Source organism: Panthera onca, chromosome F2, assembly GCF_046562875.1.
Source record: "Panthera onca isolate mPanOnc1 chromosome F2, mPanOnc1 haplotype 2, whole genome shotgun sequence".
NCBI lineage: Eukaryota > Metazoa > Chordata > Mammalia > Carnivora > Felidae > Panthera > Panthera onca.
The window spans coordinates 15,184,397-15,196,757 of NC_138356.1; the positions used below are offsets into that span (position 1 = coordinate 15,184,397).

The 12,361-nt window shown below is 37.6% G+C and overlaps 1 pseudogene; it reads left to right on the top strand.

The window, feature by feature from the left end:
* Window positions 1–256: 256 nt before the first annotated feature.
* Window positions 257–6,289, top strand: LOC132664620 (ubiquitin carboxyl-terminal hydrolase MINDY-1-like; annotated as a pseudogene).
* Window positions 6,290–12,361: the final 6,072 nt, after the last annotated feature.

Genomic DNA, 12,361 nt, shown 5'->3' on the forward strand with positions numbered 1-12,361 from the left:
CATCCTTAGAGATTGGAACTCCTACATCTGTACACACTGTGCCCCTGGACCCTGGATCATGAGTGGCAGGATCAACACCACTGAGTCACCTACTGGAGCAGGGATGCTGCTGCCTTTGCCTGCCCTGAAACATCGGTGGGCACCCTTTATCCCAACCCACCCCAAGTCCTTGCCTAGGCCCCACGGAGCTCAAAGCAAGAAAGAGAAATGAGAGTCTCATATGAGTGGCTGCCCCAGGCAGAGGGCAACAGCAGTCATGGGAGAGGGGCAGGAGGAGGGCCCAGGGCCTGAGGAAGCAGAGGACAAGGAGTTGGGAGCTGGCCTGAGAACCCATCCTGAGGAGGAGCAGAGTGTGTGAGCCAGGCTCTAAGTTCTGGCCATATGCTCCAATGTCCCATATCACTTCACTTACAAGCTGTAAATTTACAGATAAAATTCTCAAGAATTTCAAGACTGGAGAGCAAAGCATTAAACCCCAACAATGGGACCTTCCTGAATGTGTGTGACCACTCCCATGAAGATGGCCTCCAAAGGGAAACCTCCAAAGGGAAACAAAGCCAGGGGCTAAGTCTTTCAGCTCCTGACAGGACAGTGAGGGCTAGAGCACAAAGGTTTATTCTTGTGGGTGGCCCACATCACTACAACACATCCAACTGCACTATCTAATCTCCCTGCAGACTTAACATGTGCTGTGGTTTCTGTTTTCTATTGCAGATTAACTTGCTACAGTGCTATGAGGCAATGATTTATTAAAAAAAAAAAAAAAAAAAAAAAAGGAAAAGAAGCTGGAAAGATAGCAAAGCGTTTGGTTCAGACACTTAAAAATAAAAATAAAAACTAATGAGGGGGCACCTGGGCAGCTCAGTTGGTTAAGTATCCAACTTCAGTTCAGGTCATGATATCATGGTTCATGAGTTCGAACCCCAGCTGGGGCTCTGGACTGACAGTGTGCATCCTGCTTGGGATTCTCTCTCTCCCTCTCTCTGACACTCCCCCCACTCCCCACTCATGTGTGCACATGGGCATTCTCTCTCTGTGTGTGTGTCAATATAAATAAATAAACTTAAAAAGAAAATAAATAAAAATAATGAAGGTAAGGAAAAAGGAGAACAAAGGCAATCTTCCCTGGGAAAGGTAATACTTATTTAAATCATGGTTTTCTGCATGAATAGACACTTCTCTAAAGAAGACATCCGGATGGCCAACAGGCACATGAAAAGATGTTCAACGTCGCTCCTTATCAGGGAAATACAAATCAAAACCACACTCAGATACCACCTCACACCAGTCAGAGTGGCCAAAATGAAGAAATCAGGAGACTATAGATGCTGGAGAGGATGTGGAGAAACAGGAACCCTCTTGCACTGTTGGTGGGAATGCAAATTGGTGCAGCCGCTCTGGAAAGCAGTGTGGAGGTTCCTCAGAAAATTAAAAATAGACCTACCCTATGACCCAGCAATAGCACTGCTAGGAATTTATCCAAGGGATACAGGAGTACTGATGCATAGGGGCACCTGTACCCCAATGTTTATAGCGGCACTCTCAACAATAGCCAAATTATGGAAAGAGCCTAAATGTCCATCAATTGATGAATGGATAAAGAAATTGTGGTTTATATACACAATGGAATACTACGTGGCAATGAGAAAAAATGAAATATGGCCTTTTGTAGCAACATGGATGGAACTGGAGAGTGTGATGCTAAGTGAAATAAGCCATACAGAGAAAGACAGATACCATATGGTTTCACTCTTATGTGGATCCTGAGAAACATAACAGAAACCCATGGGGGAGGGGAAGGAAAAAAAAAAAAAAAAAAAAAGAGGTTAGAGTGGGAGAGAGCCAAAGCATAAGAGACTGTTAAAAACTGAGAACAAACTGAGGGTTGATGGGGGGTGGGAGGGAGGGCAGGGTGGGTGATGGGTATTGAGGAGGGCACCTTTTGGGATGAGCACTGGGTGTTGTATGGAAACCAATTTGACAGTAAATTTCATATATTAAAAAATAAAAAAAAATTAAAAAAAATAAAAAAAAATAAAAAAAAATAAATCATGGTTTTCTGGCTTTGCAAAAGATGCCATATTATATCCATTTAACTGTCAAACTAGGTTATGTGATATGAACGAAGCTACTTAAAAGATGGGAAATCTCTCAAATGAGAAGGCATCCTTAATATTTGTTAAGTGCAGTCTCTATGCTAGGAACTTGAAAAACATTATATTTAGTTTACACTCAACACAATATTTAAAACAGACATTATCTTCATTTGTCAGTTAAAGATATGGAATTCAACAGTTACTCTAGGTCAATTATTATTCTGGTCAAGAACAAGTAACTAGTAAGTAGAATGGCAGGAGAGGAGACAGGACAAAAAAAAATTCATTTTGTACTTAGATTTTCCTCAATAAGCACATAGGTTGCTAGTCCAAAAAAATGTAAAGAAAATTTAGAATGAATACTAATCATCTATTTGTACTGGGCAAGTTACATTTATGAAGACACAAAGCAGGTAATGCACAAATTCATTAGACCACTCTTATATTACTCATCATTCTTTTTTTCCCTCACAAATCACTAAAGAGAATGTTATGGAAAGAAAGTAAATCTCTTTTAGATCAATATATTGTACCTTATATAGTCATATATGCATAATATAAACACATTGCCCATAGCAGGAAGTAAGGGTAGAGCTGGTCATTATACTTTTCTTGCAAATGTATTCCACACATATATTTTACCAAACATTCTAAATAGCTCATAATCGAGAATTCTGAAAGTGCTTTAATTTATAATTTTCCTATACTTGTACGTTCGCCAGGGAATTTGTCCCATTTTTAAATATTTAATTAGCACTCCTTGACTCCTGGCTTTTTCTACCTAAATTTATTTAAAGATCTTTAGAATCTGTGTGTGTGTAAGACAGGAATATTACATTAATAATTCTAGTCAAATTGAGAATGTTTTAATTCTTTTTTTTTTTCAAGAAATGGTCCATTTTCAAAAACTGTTCCTCAGTTACAGTTCTGAAGAGATGACATATTGGGTCAATTACAGCAAAATTTATTAAAGATATATAAGTATATATATCAAGCATATAATATTTTAGCTGAAATCACAAGTCATATAACTCTATTGAAGAGATTTTTATTAATTTGAAAATATTTAAAAATCTATAGTTTGCCTAAAATTCCAAATGGAATATTTTGAAGAAGAATGTATTTTTACAAATAAAATCTCAGTATATTTTCAAAAACTCTGAAAAAAATTTGTCTTGAAAAGATGTTAAGGCTTCTGGGGCAAATGGTCAAAACATTACCTTATGTAAGACATATTAATCACAGGGGAGCCTGGGTGGCTCAGCTGGTTAAGCATCCAAGAGACTCTTGGTTTCAGCCCAGGTCATGATCTCATGGTTTGTGGGTTTGAGCCCTGCATCAGGATCTGTGTTGACAGCACGGAGCCTGCTGGGGATTCTCTCTTTCCCTCTCTCTCTACCCTTCTCCCGCTCACTCTCTCTTTCTCTGTCTCTCTCAAAATAAATAAATAAGCTTAAAAAAAAACTTAAGATATAACCCTAAAAAATCCTAATTCTAAAATGACAAGTCAAATCTCTATTATGCACTGATTGCCAAATTTGAGTTAATAGATCTCTATTATCAATACTAGGAAATTCAACCCTCTTCATTTTAGTGAGAAAAAGCAAATCATCATCGATATGTTAGTATCTATCTATATCATCCTTAATTAACTAAATCTGAGGGGTGTTTGCCACCATTGTTACCTTTTTGCTAGAATAATCCAAGGTATGGTGCTATCTGGTTTCAATATCAGTTCTGAAAGCACTAATTTGATTCATTTCTGAGACATAATAATAAAAAAGACATATAAGAAATTGGAGTTGTGTTCGTGTAACAGCTCTTAATTACAGCCCCTGTAATTTGATATCTAAGTAATATTGAATGATAGTTCTAAACCAACTATCTGTTGTCTCTTACTCAAAGCATATCATCAGGGTTCCTGAATAAATAGCCATGATAGAAAGGGAATCCCTGTGGCAGAAATTAAGAAATAAAGTACAGGAAGGATTAACCTCCAGCCTCCTGTGCTTTTATCTCTAGTATGCCTCAAAACCAAAGAGAGAATGCCTAACCATTAAAAAAGATTAAAGGTGTTAATTAGACTAAGAGATAGAAACCTATCACCCTTATGTCAGGCAGACCAGACTAAATCTTCTAATGGATTAAAACACTCATACACCCACCACCCCCCCCCCCCACACACACACACACACAGGTTTTTTTTTTTTGTCTTTACTGAAATTCTGCTGATGATGGTCTGATAGAAAATTGTGGACAATATTTTTATAGAAAAAAGTCATTTCCATTATTCTAATCAAAATTCTTCGTAACATTCAATAGTGAAATTTAACTATATGAGGCTGAGAAGAGTAAGCAAACTTCATAACAATGAAATTCAGAATTGCCAATTCTCACATTTCCTTCACTTGAGCCCATTATGAAGTTAGTATCAGATTATGTAGAGATTCTTTTATTTTTCTTTCAGGAGAAACACAGAATATGTTAGTCACATATATAACTTATGTGACATCAAGATGGATTTGAAGTCTTTTTTTAATGTTTATTTATTTATTTTGAGAGAGAGAGAGAGAGAGCAGGGGAGGGGCAGAGAGAGAGAGGAAGAGAGAGTTCCCAGCAGGCTCTGTGCTGTCAGTATAGACCCCAACACAGGGCTCAAAGTCACAAACCTCAGATCGTGATCTGAGCCAAAATCAAGAGTCAGATGCTTAACTGTTAACTGACTGAGCAACCCAGGCATCCTGGATTTGAAGTCTTTTAGTGCTAGTTGTCAGAAGATAAAATTATTGTCCAAGATAATAATTACTTTTAAGTAAGTCATTTTGTCTTTTTATGTTTTACCATTTTAAAATTTATACACTTCCATTGTTAAAATATAAGGGAAAACCTCTATTTCACGCAGCATAAAATATGCCTATAACATTAATTTACTTACACACGTATATACATGCATACATATGTATGCATATACATAAATGTGTATATGTCTGTATGCATGTGCATATATGTATATACAACCCACGTGTATATGTCTATGTGTATGTGTGTTTGTCTACACACATACATAAATATACACACATGTATTTTAGTTTCTATAGCAGAAGATGAAATATTCTCTATTTTCTCTCTCTCAAATGTTAAATATTTTCACTTCACTCTACTTTAAAGGTAATGTGAAAGATAATGAGGCTAGAAATCAAAATAAGTTATATGAACGCACAACATTTTTTAGACAATTATTTAAAAAGTCATTGAAAGCATTACTTTAAAAGAACTCTTTGAGCACATCGTAAGGGCCAATAAAACCCAAAACAACAATTGTTGGTAAAGATACTATCTTTATATAAAATGAGCTCCACTGGCTCATCCCGGAGATGGTCTCCAATCCACCAATCCCCAAAAATCAGAAGGACTTCAGCTTTATTTTCAGCAGAGTGTGGACAGTGCAGTGACAATGCTGCCTAAACTGGCCACAGGTCTGGATGGCAATGTGTGATTCACAGGTGTCTCAGATTTTGAGTAGGCATCGGAGTGCAGGACCTTTGACTTGCTAGGCATATCTATTCCACGGCTAGCTTGTTGATCCCCGGACTTCTGAGGCTGTGAGTGCAGTTTGGAAAGTGCGTTACAACCAGCTGGTAGAGAAGATCTTCACCTGCAAGTACGTCAGCGACACCAACCTCCTAACAGAAAGCCTGATTGCAGAGAGTTCCTGGAGACCGCTGAGACACAGCGAGGACTTACAATAGTCTCTGTGAGCTAATGGCAGCTGCCCAGGAAAGTGAACTTAGTGTCTTTTTCTAAACTTTGACTAAACATGAAAGTCGCTTGTACCGAATGGTCACCGACCAGGACTTTGCATAGGAGGAGCAAGTAGTGTGGGAAAGTTGCACAATGTGGATGGTGACAGCTGCTTTTGTGACTCTGACTTGAACTTAAGTCATTCCCTGAGCAAGTTGGCCGGAAGCAAAAAGTGGGAGCAGCCACCTGGCTTGTTGGGCCTTAGCGACTTGGAGCTGGCCCAGCAACTTCAGCAAGAGGAGTATATACAGCAACAAGCAATCCAGCCTGTGCCAATGTGAGCCCCGTCACTGCAGGAGAGAGGAGCCCCATCTGTACGCACAGCTGGGGAGAGTTGGCAGCAGCTGAAGCAAGAGGCAGACCGTGTCCTCCTGTGTGCCTGCCCAGTGTGAAGCTGCCCTGCTCCTTCGTTCAGAGGCTATGGCTATTTTGCTTGCTCCCCCAGCTCAACCTGTGAGATATGCAAGGTAACTTATTTATGAACTGTTGGGAATCAGTGCATGCAGCAAATACCAAAGTCAGACTCAGTGACACTGAATGCTTATTACATCGAGGTTTGAGTTACCTCATTCAGTCCCCGCAATATCCCAAGGCAAGAACTACCATTCCTATCATCGTTTTATAGATGAGGATACTGAGGCACAGAGGAAAGCAGCAGTTCACTCAAGATTGCCCAGCTAGTCAATACTAGAACAGAAATTCTCCCAAGCTTGTCTGATTCTAGATCCCATCCTCCTAACTCCTAGAGTGCAGCCTCATCCCCCATAACTTGGGAAGGAAATTGCTAGCTAAATAGAGACAAGTAAATGCCATTATAATGATGTATATTAGATGGGTTAGCAAATTTAGATACTAATTCAACCAATTATATTGAAAATAGTTTTTGAAATATTTTAGATCACTTCCCTTATTTCAACTCAAATGATCAAAGAATTTTCACCTAATTATCTTATCAGTACATTGCTGTCATGGCATGGTATGGCACTCTCAACAAGGTGACCAATGAATCAGAATCACTACATGCTTAAAAATAATTATCGTGAGTCTGACAAATTTCTTAACTTATCAACTTACACGTTTACAGCATCAGGTCAACATTGGATGCAAAATTCAGTCCACTGTTCCCCTCACAAAGATGAAAGACCTATGATCAGAATCCTCGTGCTGTGTAAATTTGATATGCAATATCTCTGCACACTAAGCTAATGGTGGGTTCTACAGAAATGCACTGACACCCAGATTCTGCTGAACTTTCTCAGGGCCAGCTCTCTACCATGGCAGCTACCATGGCTCTGATCGCTAGAATCCAATAGAACAGGGAGATTTCATCACACTCGAACTTACTTTCTTACCCTGTGCCTTTTGACTGCTTCAAGGGCTAATGCTCAGCTAGTCAGGCCTTCAAGCCAGTGATCTGACATTTTGAAACAATAATTAAAAGGGAACAGGCACTTTCATTTTAATAAGCTTCCTTCCTTCCTTCAGGGAGAACCTCAGCTGATCCAAACCCAAGAGAAATATGCTTGGGTTTCTCTTCTTTTTATCTGTCTCTGACTCTTATACCCATACTTGACATCACACATGAAAATAAAAGCCAAATAGTATTCACAGTGATTGCAAACATCCTGATTTTCCTGACGGAGGAAGAAAAATAAAATATACCAAGCCTAATAAATCTCTAACCTATGCTTAGTGGATTAATTCCAGTTTAACAATAATACATAGCTGGTAGAATTTTGTTTAACATATATGAAAAAGTGCAGCTCATATGAGCAAAATAGGAGATTTTTTTAAGTGAGCATTGTCTAACGGTATCTGCCCTCCAACTAGCAGCCATCTACTTGAGAGAGTAGCTTCCATTCACTGCTTTCACTTCCTCATTTCCTATTTCTCAAACTGCAATATTTCAGCTCATACATTTACCTTTATTAAGTTTCTTCTCGGAAGCTCATGTTTGTCGGGACGTTCATGACATTTGTCAAGAAATCCAGTGACTCGTTTTCATTTGTACTTTAATTGGGATTTGACACCTCTGTAGGATATGACACTGCTGGTAATTCTTGCCTTCTTGATGAATTCTTTTCCCTGGCAGCCAGGCAACCAGGTAGATTTGTTTACATTTGCTTGCTGCCTCTTCCAAGCCTTCATTTTCTCCACCATCCCTTACAGACTTGGCGTCTGAGGAATTCTGTCCTCAAATCTGATTGCATCTCATCTCTTCCCTTACATTCCCTGCCTTCTCTCAATCCCAATCGCTGTCTCTGTTTCTCCATCCCCATTCTCCCTAGTGGATCTCATCCTCTCTACACCATAATTTGCTTGTGTCTATATGAATAATATCCATGCCTACATGCATAGCCTAAGTCAAGTCCACATAGCTACCTACTAACTGGACATTCTGTGGATTTTCCATATTCAACTACAATGCAACATACTTCAAACTGAACTCATCTTCTTTCCTTCTAAAACCTCCTCTGCCACTCACTGTAAATTTTTCTACCATTTACATAAAAACAGAAGTTAAAACTACCAAGTTGCATAAAACAGAAGTGAGGGAGTCATTTTTTACTCTTTGCTCCCCCTCCCCCACAATTGTTCCCATGTTAATTTTGATGAATCTTTTAATACTCCATTCCTGTCCATTAGCTACCTTTACTGAGGTCACCAATATCTTTTACCTACAATTTTTCAGTGGCATCCAACTTTCCAACTATTTTCTACTACAGAGTGATGTTTCTAAATTTCAAAATAGTGTATGTCATTCTTCTGCTTAAAATTCCCTACTAGTTTCACATTGCTTTTGGAATCAAAATCCTTAGCTTTCTGTACTCTAAACTTGTTATATCTTCTTCTTAGGTCCCAAAGTCACTTTCCCATTCTACCTTCATTTTTCCAAATACCTCTCCTATGTTCTACTCATCTTTATGTCTAAATTTAGACATGCTCAGGATCAATAAATCTTCTATAACAACTAAGTGTGAGTGAGAACCTAGATTGCCCCATATTGCCCCATGATAACATTTATCACACTAAATCCTAGTCGCTTCTTCAGTAGACCACAGCTTTTTAAGATAAAAATTGTATGCTATACTTCAATACCTAGCACATAGTGGGCACTCAATCAATTTTTAATGGCTGGCTGTCCAATGATAACAGGGGTGGGGCAAGAGTTCATTCTATACACGGATGGCAGGTAAGACTGTTCATTCAGAAAAAATGTCCTTTCTACAGAGCTCTTTTCATTGAATATTTGAATTTAAATGTTGGAACAACCTGCCAAATGACAGAAACTTGGCAAAGATATAAGCTGGCTCAGTTGAGACATATTATTTAGTATGAGCACCAACATTTAGAAAATTGAAATCTCCTTCTGAAATCTTTTAATTAGGTAGTCTTTTGTTGTTGTTGTTTACATATGATATTGCACATCCTGTCACTAATAGAAATTAACTTGGACTCTATTTGGAATGCACACTGGTAATTATTCTCACTTCTCAAATAAATGCGGCATAAGATAGCAGTGAAGTTTCACTTTAAAACTGAAGTGGTGAAACTCCAAAAACCCTGAACATTCATTACAGGCTAGCTAATAAACTCAATCATTTCTAAAGATTACAACCAGGATTGTGTGCCTTGTCAGCTGTTTTTACTTCTTTCACCAACAAAACTTTTTTCAGTCATGATAAGCTGTCAACTAACCTGAAATCTTATCTTATTCTAATGTAGGGCTTCTTACACATTCATGGATGAACTTCAAGCATTTTGTAAAGGCCATAAATTTGTTTCTAAGATTGTATGAGTATGTAAGCATTTATCTGGGGCAGGGTCCAAACCTTTCATTGAGCTTCTCAAATCGATTCACAATGCTAAAGAAATTAACAATTGGTAACCAATTTATACGTAAAAGAAAAATTATAATCTATTTAAATATTTCCATATATAAAAAGATAATCTTTTAGGAGAGAGAAAGACATTTTTGGAACATCTGTAAAATAGTTAAAATTAGATAGTTATATTTTAATTTATCTCCCAGCCTAATTATAGTCTAGAAATAATAAAAATAAGGTAGGTTTTCTCTGGAATTTTAATTTTTATGTGCGAGTAAGGCCACAGAAGTGACTCTGCCATATAGACTCTTATTTTCCTACTAGAACAAAAGCACTTCTAGAATACTGCAAAAATGCTTCTACTGACCCCACAATGGTAATTTTCTAGTACCTTCTCCAGATAGTGCCTTAATCCATTCTTCATCTTTTCTGATGAGTGAATTCCTCATATCTTCTTAATCGGTCTCTCCATTCCTCTCTGTCTGTGCAGATTTAATATTCCATTTGTTCTTTTGGCCTAAGGCTCATTGATTAAACTAGAGTCTATTTAGGGTCTAGAATCAAATGAGCATGAAAGTGATTAAGCATAATAAAAAATTCTCCTGAAATACCCAAATGCCTTACTTGAAAACAAAGAGAAGCATCTGCTATAAAAAATTATGCCTCAAATCTTAGAAAATTTCCTAAACTGAAGGGAAAATGACATAGATCAGCTAAAATGTCCAAAATACCAAAATATTCTCAAAAAAGAAATAACAATTTAAAATGATATTTTTAACAACTTATTAGAATATTTCTTTTTCATTCCAAATAAATGCCTAGAAATTACTTTGCAATAAAATTCCATTCTAGACATGATTGTGTTTGAGGCTTCTTACTAAGCAGCTAGCACATTATTTTGTTTGGCACTCAAACAACAGTGTGGCTATACCTTAGCCAATATCAGAAAGTAATGAGTCTTAAGATAAAGATGAAAGTAAGTGTATACACCCTTCAGTTGGAGACAATTTCATTTTTGCTAATCCTATTCTGGATGCCTATCACAGAGCTCCAGTGCCAAACCATGAAAGAATCATGGAATGCTTCCTTCAGACTACCTCACGCCTTTCACAAACTTTTACATAGACGACTTTGATCATGTCCCTGAACTCCAATGACATATTTTAGACTGCCCTTCAGAATGCTATGGTATAACTGATTCTAAGAAGGGAGAAAACACTCTCTCTCTCTCTGTCTCTCTGTCTCTCTGTCTCTCTGTCTCTCTCTCTCTCTCTCACACACACACACACACACACACACACACACACACACACACACTACTGAGAATATGGAAAGCTTTGAGAAGAACTGGGGGATGGGATGACAGAAACAAAAACAAAACACACATACAAAACAGGGTACCATGATGGAGGATTGATCTTGAAGTTAAGTTTCTAAGTTAGATCTCAGAATGTCTTTGTTTATAGAAGACTCATTTTGTGCTATTTCCTTTTGCTTAACTTAGCAAGGAGATTCCTATCAGCAGTGGCTTTGGGATGATCTTCTATAACAGTGATTATCTTTTTTTCCGCTGGAATCACTATGTTACTTTTGTGATGACCATGGGAAAAAGTATGTTACTTTTAACACAGAAACAAGATTGACTGACTGAGTGCATAACAGAAACCAAGGTTTTGGGGGTGCTTAAACAAAGGTAGTGAGTAATACTGCTACTACTTAAATTCCTAGAACTTCATGGAAACTCAAAAAAAAAAAAATGAGAGAGAGAGAGAGAGAGAGAGAGAGAGAAAGAAAAGAAAAGAAAAGTGGGGCATGAATACTTCTAAAGAAATGTTTTGAAGAAACTTAGAACTTTATTTACATTGTTCCAATAGATTACTTTAGCCTGCAATCTGGAAATAAATGAATTGTTTTGAATATGGGAATTGTTCAGCCCAGAAACTAAAGAGTAAGGCTCTGAAATTAATGATTTTGCTTTAAGCATCAGGCAAGCTGCATGTGTGATGATGGAGGCGATGACTAGGAATTGATTATGCATCAGATTTTATAGGGACTCTTGTGCACTCAGATAATAACACTCATAGGTGTGTCATTTTTAAATATGTAGGGCAATGAGTGAGGAACACATACTCAGGCATTCCAACAGACCAATAGCCTGGCTGTCTGAGTGATCCAGAATCTGTTGACCTCCATACAGTGCCAGGTCCTTCAAATATTGATTCAGTTCAGTCTTTCTTTACTGAAATGAAATATATACTCTATGTTACACTGAGGTCTGGGCTGTGGATGCACTTCTGTAAATTGAAATAGTAAATTAAATACATTTTCTTTTAGTTACAATTGGATAGAAAGGTGGCTACTTTCCAGTGGAAGAAGTTATTAGCTCTCTGTATAGCTTCACATTTCTTTCTTAAGCTGAAAAAGGCTGTAGGACATTTGAAAAATACTGACTACATTCTGCCATTCTTACGACCATTCATCTAGAGTTTGCTAACTCTGACATATAAATTATGGCCTATCATTATAGTTCATGATATTTGAAACCAGTCGGCCCATCAAAAGAATGAAGAGAAAATGAGGAAGCAGAAAAGTCCATTTCACTAACCAATTTGCACCAACATCTAAATAGAGCCTAAT